Source organism: Pleurodeles waltl, chromosome 11 (genome assembly GCF_031143425.1).
Source record: "Pleurodeles waltl isolate 20211129_DDA chromosome 11, aPleWal1.hap1.20221129, whole genome shotgun sequence".
NCBI classification, from domain to species: Eukaryota; Metazoa; Chordata; class Amphibia; order Caudata; family Salamandridae; genus Pleurodeles; species Pleurodeles waltl.
The window spans coordinates 294,666,255-294,675,768 of NC_090450.1; the positions used below are offsets into that span (position 1 = coordinate 294,666,255).

Genomic DNA, 9,514 nt, shown 5'->3' on the forward strand with positions numbered 1-9,514 from the left:
GAATTGAGGGGGAAAGGGTGAGGCTAACGGCCTCCCATAAAGGGAGGACCGACGGCTAGTCAACCAAATTGTGGAGTAAATCACAGTGCATCTCCAGGCAACGCTAGCACAACGTGTGCGGAGGAGTCCTGCTCTATGTAGTCTCAGCGGGGTCCAGTACCAGTCATGGATAATCTTAAAGAGGCAGAATTTTAAGCGAACATCGCGGACGCCTCTGTCCAGTGCTTCCAGGAAGTCCACCCAGCCTTCCGTGTCAAAGGATCTCTGCAGAAGGGTTTGTCATTGTAAACGGAGATTATCTAGAATGGGTTGCGAGAACTTATATCGCGTGAGAACCTCATAGAGACCTGACATAACACCTTTGTGCTTTTCCCACGTTCGGAGGTAGAGCATCACAGGTGAAGATTGAGATCCTCGTTGGGCAATGCCTGCATTATGTTGCAGGCAGTGTTAAAGTTGTAGATACCGCCATTCTTGTCGCTGGTGAAGACCAAAACACTCCTGTAGCGAGGCAAAAGTCCTGATCGCCCCGTCCTGCAGGATCTGCCCAAGATGGACGATGCCAGCCTCCTTTCAAGACAGTCAACAACAAAAGGCAACTCATAACTTGAAATAAATGCACATTCTAAACATATAGGAAAAAACTTTTGAGTGCTCATACACTGACACACATCGTTGCCTTGATATGTACTTCCGGGTTTACAATAGTAGACCCGTTTTAATAATGAACAAACAATTCAGTGGGGCACATCAACAATCAATGTCTAAACTATTATATTATCAAAATGAGATGACATGAGAGAATCTAGTATGATCAAACTAAATTGCTAATTGATAAATCTTCCTTTTCTGAAAAAAACAATAACTAACCAAAGAGAAAAACCATGTACTCATATAAAACTAACCAAACAGAAATGTCCATGCAAATAGAGAATTTTAATACAAAAGAATATATCATATTATACACATAGACATATAAACATATATACACAACATGTAGAAAAAGAATGAAAAGCCATCAGCCTACACATAAACATATAAACATATATACACAAAATGTAGAAAAAGAATGAAAAGCCATCAGCCGACACGTGTTTCGTCCTGACTGGACTTCTTCAAGGCTGAGAGAATCACAACATATAACAATCAATTACAACAAATATATATATACAATATATACAAATATTAAAATAAATACACATCCAATATTTTATCCTTTCCCTTTCCAAAATACAAAAAACTGATAAATTCTTTGGTCAATTAAGTACACAAGCTCTTAAAAATGCATATTGTTTATACTATTTCTCTTGGTTTGAAGCTAAACAAGAAACTTCAGAGAAAAGGAAGAAAACCACCACCACAACCTCAGTGGTGAAGTGTTTATTTGAAGTATCCAACAATATATTTCCCATGTCCCCAAGGATAGGTCTGTTGAAGCCACAGCGATAGTTAGCCATGCAACATGCAATCCCAAGTGTAAATGAATTTCTTTTTCGTTGGCATTCGATCAATTTATGTCTAAAATTTCTTTTCTTTCAAACGTAAACTACTTATAGCCCAGAATAACCCCTCATTGTGTAATGGTGAGGAAAGAGAGTCTAATAAATATATACCTTTATTTGCTTCTATGTCCGTATAATCATATACCATTTATCATCCTCTATGAAGAAGGAGGGGGAACGTGATAATTTAGTTACTCCCATTTCACTTGGCAAAATTTAGGGAATGCCAATAAAGTGTACTGTAGTGCAATTACTGACCTGTTTTAATCATAATCAGTCACTTCCTTGCTGTCTTCAAAATGAATCTAAATTACAGGAACCGTAAACCTCATGTATTGAGGAACCAACTGAAATATAAATAATTACAATAAATCCAATGTCCTCCCTAAAAGGAATTCAATTCCTATGTGATCATCTTTTATACCAATGTCTCCACACTATCCTGGTAATGGAGCCAGCATTCTAATAGTGCTCCGTTTTTCATTGAATTCGCAAATCTCATGTATTGAGGAACCAATTGAAATACAAATAATTACAATAAATCCAAATTTCCTCCCTAAAAGGACCTCAATTCCTATATAATCATTTTTTATACCAATGTCTCCACACTATCCTGGTAATGGAGCCAGCATTCTAATAATGCTCCATTTTTCATTGAATTACATAGAATACATTTCCCAAACTTCTACCATACACTTACCTATATGCCTCTCTCTCTGTTCTTAAATCTCGTCCCTGTTCTATTTCCCGATGTATCTCGGCGAGAGCATCGAGGGCCTCTGTACCTCGTCTCACTCTCCCCGACTTTTCCAAAGGAAGTGTACATCCCTCGCTGGCATTTTGCGCGCCACATTAGTACTCAAACCGAGTTCATTAGCACTAACAACGGACAGAAGCTTACCCATAGAACCACGGCGGCCATTTTGAAGTGGTTCCTATTGAGTGAAAACTAACACAAAGTCAGGACGAAATATCGTCTATATCGTATGTAGACATTCTAAGACGACGATTTCAATACTTCAAATCCTTCGCCGTTATTTTAAACACCGCGTTAGCACTTAAACATAATTCATTAGCCGGAAAAAAAAGAAAAAGCACCTGCCTATGCAACCGCGGCGGCCATTTTGAAGTGGTTCATATTTTGTAAATATTACCCCCCAATAAAGACAAATTGTCACCTATTTGCCAACCAAAGAAATACATTTTCAACCACCCAATATCATGATGGTAAAGTAATTTCTACCCCCAGTATGTACACAAATGTCACCTCAGTGAACATATAGAGTGAAGTCGTAACCGGTCTTCCCAACATATAGAAAATTCAAATGAGAAGGGAAAGAACCCTCCCTATCTTTCAAGGACACGAAATAGAAAGGATATTGACAAAGTTAGTGACTCATATCATTTGTGTGTTGTTCTACATTCATAGTATGCCAAATGGATATATTCAGAGGAAATGGTACAACTCATCATCCAAATTCATGCCCATTTCAATCGTTCTTAATTTGATAATCCATTTTGCTTCATTTTTACGCAAGTCCAATGTTCTGATGCCACCCCTAGCGTTCACCGGGATTTGATTTATACCCATATATTTTATTAATGGAACCTCAGTTACTGGATGTTTATCTTTAACATGCCGTACTAGCGGTGATGCTATGTCATAATTTCTTAGGGCTCTGATATGTTCTTGAATACGTTCCTTCAAGGGCCTTATTGTGCTGCCCACATATATCTGGTCACATATGCATTCCAATATGTATACCACAAATTTCGTATTGCAGTTAATAAAAGTGGAGATTTTATATTTGTCACTACCATTGTAGCTGAATTCAGTGGTTTTATGCAATGCCATACTGCACATATTACAATTACCACACCTATAGAAACCCGCAATTTTATTCGGAAGCCATGTTGTTTTACTTTCCATTAGAGGTGGTAAGAAACTTTTACAGTCTTCATTTCTGATAGTTTTACCTCTTTTATGAATCATTTTAGGTTTCTTAGGAAGTAAAGCAGCAAGTGTTTCATCTGTCTGTAGAACATTCCAATGTTTACATAGAATGTGATATATATTGTGACTGTTTTGGCTATATGCCGTACAAAAACTCTTTGCTCTGTATGGTGAACTGTCTCGCATCTTTGTCTTTTGACCCAGTAGGGTGGTTCTACATGTTTGATCAATCTTTTTCCTTGCTGTTTTGATGACACGCTTGGAATAGCCTCTCTGTGTGAATCTATCTTCCAATTTATTTAGTTCTATGTTGCATACATTGGGATCGCTGCAATTTCTTTTCAATCTGGTCATTTCCCCAAATGGGATGGCTGAAATTTGACTTTTAGGATGCGCACTTTCTGCATGTAATACCGAATTGCAGGCTGTTGGTTTGCGGTAAACTTTCGTATGAATCTTATTATCTGTGACGGATATCTCTAGATCTAAAAAACAGACTTTGTTCTTGCTGAATTCATACGTCATTTTAATATTGAAGATGTTACAATTGATGTATTCATAGAATTCCTTTAATAGTTGTTCCGATCCAGTCCAGATCATTAAAACATCATCAATATATCTTCCCCAGAAGAAAATGTTGTCGGTAAATACAGAGGGGCCCTTCTTCCAAACATGTATTGCTTCAAAGAAGCCCATATATATATTCGCATATGAAGGAGAGAACCGTGAACCCATAGCTACTCCTTGTGCTTGCTTGAACCACTGCCCCTCATGTAAAAATACATTGTTTTCCAATGTAAATTCAATCATACATAGTATCATATTAGTATGTTCCATGTATGATGCAGATCTCTCAGACAGAAAATGCCGTACTGCTTGTAAGCCCTTATCTTTGGGAATACATGTGTATAAGGAAGATACATCTAAGGTAACCAGCATCATCTCTGGAGTCCAGTTCACGTCCTCCAGCTTACAAAGAACATCCTTCGTGTCCTGTAGATATGAAGGAATGTTTTTCACAACAGGCTGTAGATAGCTATCAATGAACTCGGAAAGTCTCTCCGTAGGCGCTCCTATTCCCGATATTATGGGTCTGCCTGGTGGTGAAATGGCACTCTTATGTAGTTTAGGTAATACATATATACAAGGTGATGTAGGATAAGGATTGAAGATATATTTGAATTCAAAATCAGAAATTAACCCCTGATTGCACCATAAGAATAATAGTTTTTCCAATTCATCAACAATCTTTTTAATGGGATTACATTGCAATTTAATATATGCTCTACTATCAGATAGTTGTCTATCTATTTCTTGAACATAGTCTGCTCTATCTAAAATCACAATGTTTCCCCCCTTGTCTGCCTCTTTAATCACTATATCGTGATTACTTCCTAGTTCCTTGAGAGCCAATCTCTGTTTATTTGTTATACTAAACGATTTGTGAAAGTTGCCACTTTTAATTTGTTTTTGTAGTTTGCACAAATCTTCTTTCACCAATCTCCCAAATACTTCTATGACATTGTTACTGGGTAATTTGGGGGTAAAGCTAGATTTAGGTTTGAGGCCACTATTTAAAGATGTATCCTGAACAATTTTGAGGTCATTTAATAGGTCTAGCCTGTCCATGTTGTTATCATCCATATTTTCTAAGGTGAGTAAAAGTTCAATGTCTGCAATATCTTTGATAGTATAATTACTCACTGTAGTACTCATTGTGGTATCTAAAATTGTCTCTGTATGCTTTTCTGTCTTGTCTGCAAAATATTTTTTGAGTTTCAACTGTCGAAGAAATTTAAAGAAGTCAATATGTACTTGCGTCATGTCACAAAGATTAGACACACAAAAACCCAATCCTTTGCCTAACACCTTCAGTTGTTCTTCAGTAAGAATATGTTTGGATAAATTCACAATCGAAATGCTGCTACAATCCTGCGCAGCATCTACTAACTTTTTGTTAGATGCCAATATCAATTGTTCTTGATTCTGCTCCTTGCTGCTCTGGTTTGCATCCCAATAGCTGATTGGTTTTTGACCTCCTCTTCTCCTTTTGCCTCTACGTGTTTTGGCCTTGCATTTTGAAAAGGCTGGTTGTAAGCATTTCTCTTGTTTCCTAGTCTGTACCTTTTTGCTTCCTGTAAAAAACTATTGGTGGGCATTTGGTCATCATTGGAATTTGAATTGGTATTATCACTTGATATGCTAGTGCTATCTGATTCATCTGATGTTATTGAAAAATCCGATTCATGGGTCACAACTCCCAATGTGCCCTTCTCATTTGTAGCTTGTCCTTTGTGAATGAAATTATCAAATTTCCTAGCGAACGTATAAATTCTGCCACTTTCATAATCTCTATCATCTCTTCGTAATTTTGCCATTTTTTTATTCCTGATATACAACTGATGTTTATCAAGCACTTCTTTCAAAATCTTGTCATTTTTTATTTTAACATCTGGCAAATTTAGGGCCTTGATTTCATTTTCTAATTCCTGTATGTCTTTTAATAATTTTTCCCTTTTTTCCTCCGCATGTTGTATTAAAATTGTCATCATACCTTTCGAAGTCTCGAAGAGCAATTGTTCCCACTCCAGCATGTGTTTAACCGACAAGTCGTCAAAAGTAGGGAATATAATTACTCTCAGGCCCCGAGGGACCTTTTTTTCAGTGATGTATTTTTGTAAAACTGTGGCATCCCACCATCGAGATAATTCCTGTTTTTTCAATTTTTCTAAATGTAGATATTTAGATCTCATACCTTCTGGGCAATTACCTATTCCTTGGGAAACATTACTAGTATTTGGAGTATGTGAGAACATAGCATGAAAGATCTTGTCTCTCTCATCATCAAACATTGCCATTTTTTCGGAGTGCCTATTCAGCAACCCCTGCAGTATTAATCTAGTACTTTACGAAGTGCAAATAATCAATATGAACATATACAATCAACAACAAAAGGCAACTCATAACTTGAAATAAATGCACATTCTAAACATATAGGAAAAAACTTTTGAGTGCTCATACACTGACACACATCGTTGCCTTGATATGTACTTCCGGGTTTACAATAGTAGACCCGTTTTAATAATGAACAAACAATTCAGTGGGGCACATCAACAATCAATGTCTAAACTATTATATTATCAAAATGAGATGACATGAGAGAATCTAGTATGATCAAACTAAATTGCTAATTGATAAATCTTCCTTTTCTGAAAAAAACAATAACTAACCAAAGAGAAAAACCATGTACTCATATAAAACTAACCAAACAGAAATGTCCATGCAAATAGAGAATTTTAATACAAAAGAATATATCATATTATACACATAGACATATAAACATATATACACAACATGTAGAAAAAGAATGAAAAGCCATCAGCCTACACATAAACATATAAACATATATACACAAAATGTAGAAAAAGAATGAAAAGCCATCAGCCGACACGTGTTTCGTCCTGACTGGACTTCTTCAAGGCTAAGAGAATCACAACATATAACAATCAATTACAACAAATATATATATACAATATATACAAATATTAAAATAAATACACATCCAATATTTTATCCTTTCCCTTTCCAAAATACAAAAAACTGATAAATTCTTTGGTCAATTAAGTACACAAGCTCTTAAAAATGCATATTGTTTATACTATTTCTCTTGGTTTGAAGCTAAACAAGAAACTTCAGAGAAAAGGAAGAAAACCACCACCACAACCTCAGTGGTGAAGTGTTTATTTGAAGTATCCAACAATATATTTCCCATGTCCCCAAGGATAGGTCTGTTGAAGCCACAGCGATAGTTAGCCATGCCACATGCAAGCCCAAGTGTAAATGAATTTCTTTTTCGTTGGCATTCGATCAATTTATGTCTAAAATTTCTTTTCTTTCAAACGTAAACTACTTATAGCCCAGAATAACCCCTCATTGTGTAATGGTGAGGAAAGAGAGTCTAATAAATATATACCTTTATTTGCTTCTATGTCCGTATAATCATATACCATTTATCATCCTCTATGAAGAAGGAGGGGGAACGTGATAATTTAGTTACTCCCATTTCACTTGGCAAAATTTAGGGAATGCCAATAAAGTGTACTGTAGTGCAATTACTGACCTGTTTTAATCATAATCAGTCACTTCCTTGCTGTCTTCAAAATGAATCTAAATTACAGGAACCGTAAACCTCATGTATTGAGGAACCAACTGAAATATAAATAATTACAATAAATCCAATGTCCTCCCTAAAATGAACTCAATTCCTATGTGATCATCTTTTATACCAATGTCTCCACACTATCCTGGTAATGGAGCCAGCATTCTAATAGTGCTCCGTTTTTCATTGAATTCGCAAATCTCATGTATTGAGGAACCAATTGAAATACAAATAATTACAATAAATCCAATTTCCTCCCTAAAAGGACCTCAATTCCTATATAATCATTTTTTATACCAATGTCTCCACACTATCCTGGTAATGGAGCCAGCATTCTAATAATGCTCCATTTTTCATTGAATTACATAGAATACATTTCCCAAACTTCTACCATACACTTACCTATATGCCTCTCTCTCTGTTCTTAGATCTCGTCCCTGTTCTATTTCCCTATGTATCTCGGCGAGAGCATCGAGGGCCTCTGTACCTTGTCTCACTCTCCCCGACTTTTCCAAAGGAAGTGTACATCCCTCGCCGGCATTTTGCGCGCCACATTAGTACTCAAACCGAGTTCATTAGCACTAACAACGGACAGAAGCTTACCCATAGAACCACGGCGGCCATTTTGAAGTGGTTCCTATTGAGTGAAAACTAACACAAAGTCAGGACGAAATATCGTCTATATCGTATGTAGACATTCTAAGACGACGATTTCAATACTTCAAATCCTTCGCCGTTATTTTAAACACCGCGTTAGCACTTAAACATAATTCATTAGCCGGAAAAAAAAGAAAAAGCAAGTGAAGGCCCTTCCCCCTATCCGCAGGCTATCGTTGTTCCACAAGGGTGCTTGGGTATGCAGCGAAGGGTGAACTCCAAGCAGGAGGTGGGCCCTTCTCCATGCCGCTTGTGTTGCCCTTAGTATCGGATTCATAGATGTAGAGGAGGATGAGCTATTGCAATAAAGACTCTCTAGGCCTCCGTTATGAGAAAGCAGAGCTTTCTCAATTGTTACCCACTGAGGCAGTTCCATTACGTCCGACGTTAGTGTAGCCAAGCATGACAGATGTAAGGCTAGGGTGTAGTATTCCACCGAAGGGAGGCCCATACCCCTGGAGGAACGACGCGCCATGAGTTTGGTAGGGGCAAGGCATGGTCACATGGAGCCCAATACAAAGGTTCTAATCGCTGCATCCACAGAGCAGAGTAACGGGAGAGGCAACTGGAGAGGTAGGAGGCCAAGGGCATAGGTAAATTGCGGCACTCTAACCATTCTCACCGCCTGCCCCACATGGAGAGTCCTTGATAGGACCATTTGTCAAAGTCCAGCCTCATTTGAGTGATCAGAGGGGTAAGATTATCCGTCACCATATATTCCAGTCCTCTGTTGAGCAGTATTCCTAGATATTTAAAGTGTTTTGGCATTCATCAGATTGGATACCCGCGTATGTCGTCATCTGTGAGAGGGGGAGGGCCTCGCTCTTCCCCCAGTTCACTCGACAACCAGAGATAGGTGCAAAGGTCTCCATGGTCTCCAGCAACCCAGGGAGGGAGTGCTCGAGGTCCGCTACTGTGAGTAGGATGTCATTGGCATGAAGGTACATTTTTGAGACACCACCGTGCAAAGTGAGTCCCGGTATCGAGGGGGAAGTGCGGATAGTAGCTGCGAGCGGTTTCATAGCCAGCAAGAATAAAAGAGGTGAGAGGGGGCAGCCCTGGCGGATCCCTCTGCGAATGAGGAAGGGGACTGAGAGAAAGCCCCCACAATTAACCCACGCTGTGGGATGATCATATAGGAGGTGGATTTTAGAGGTGAACTGGTCCCCTAGGTCGAACCTCTTTAAGGTCGCAAATAAGTATGGCCATTCGATGCGGTCAAACGACTTTTCAGCTTCTAAG

General features: G+C 38.2%; 1 long non-coding RNA gene across 1 annotated transcript; it reads right to left on the minus strand.

Annotated features, from left to right (window-relative positions):
• Positions 1 to 1,631: 1,631 nt before the first annotated feature.
• LOC138266610 (uncharacterized) lies at positions 1,632 to 2,307 on the minus strand. The gene is made up of 3 exons (XR_011199575.1): positions 2,203 to 2,307; positions 1,761 to 1,849; positions 1,632 to 1,660 (listed from the first exon to the last, which is right to left on the minus strand). It is a non-coding gene; the product is annotated as an uncharacterized lncRNA (long non-coding RNA).
• Between the last annotated feature and the right edge of the window lie 7,207 nt (positions 2,308 to 9,514).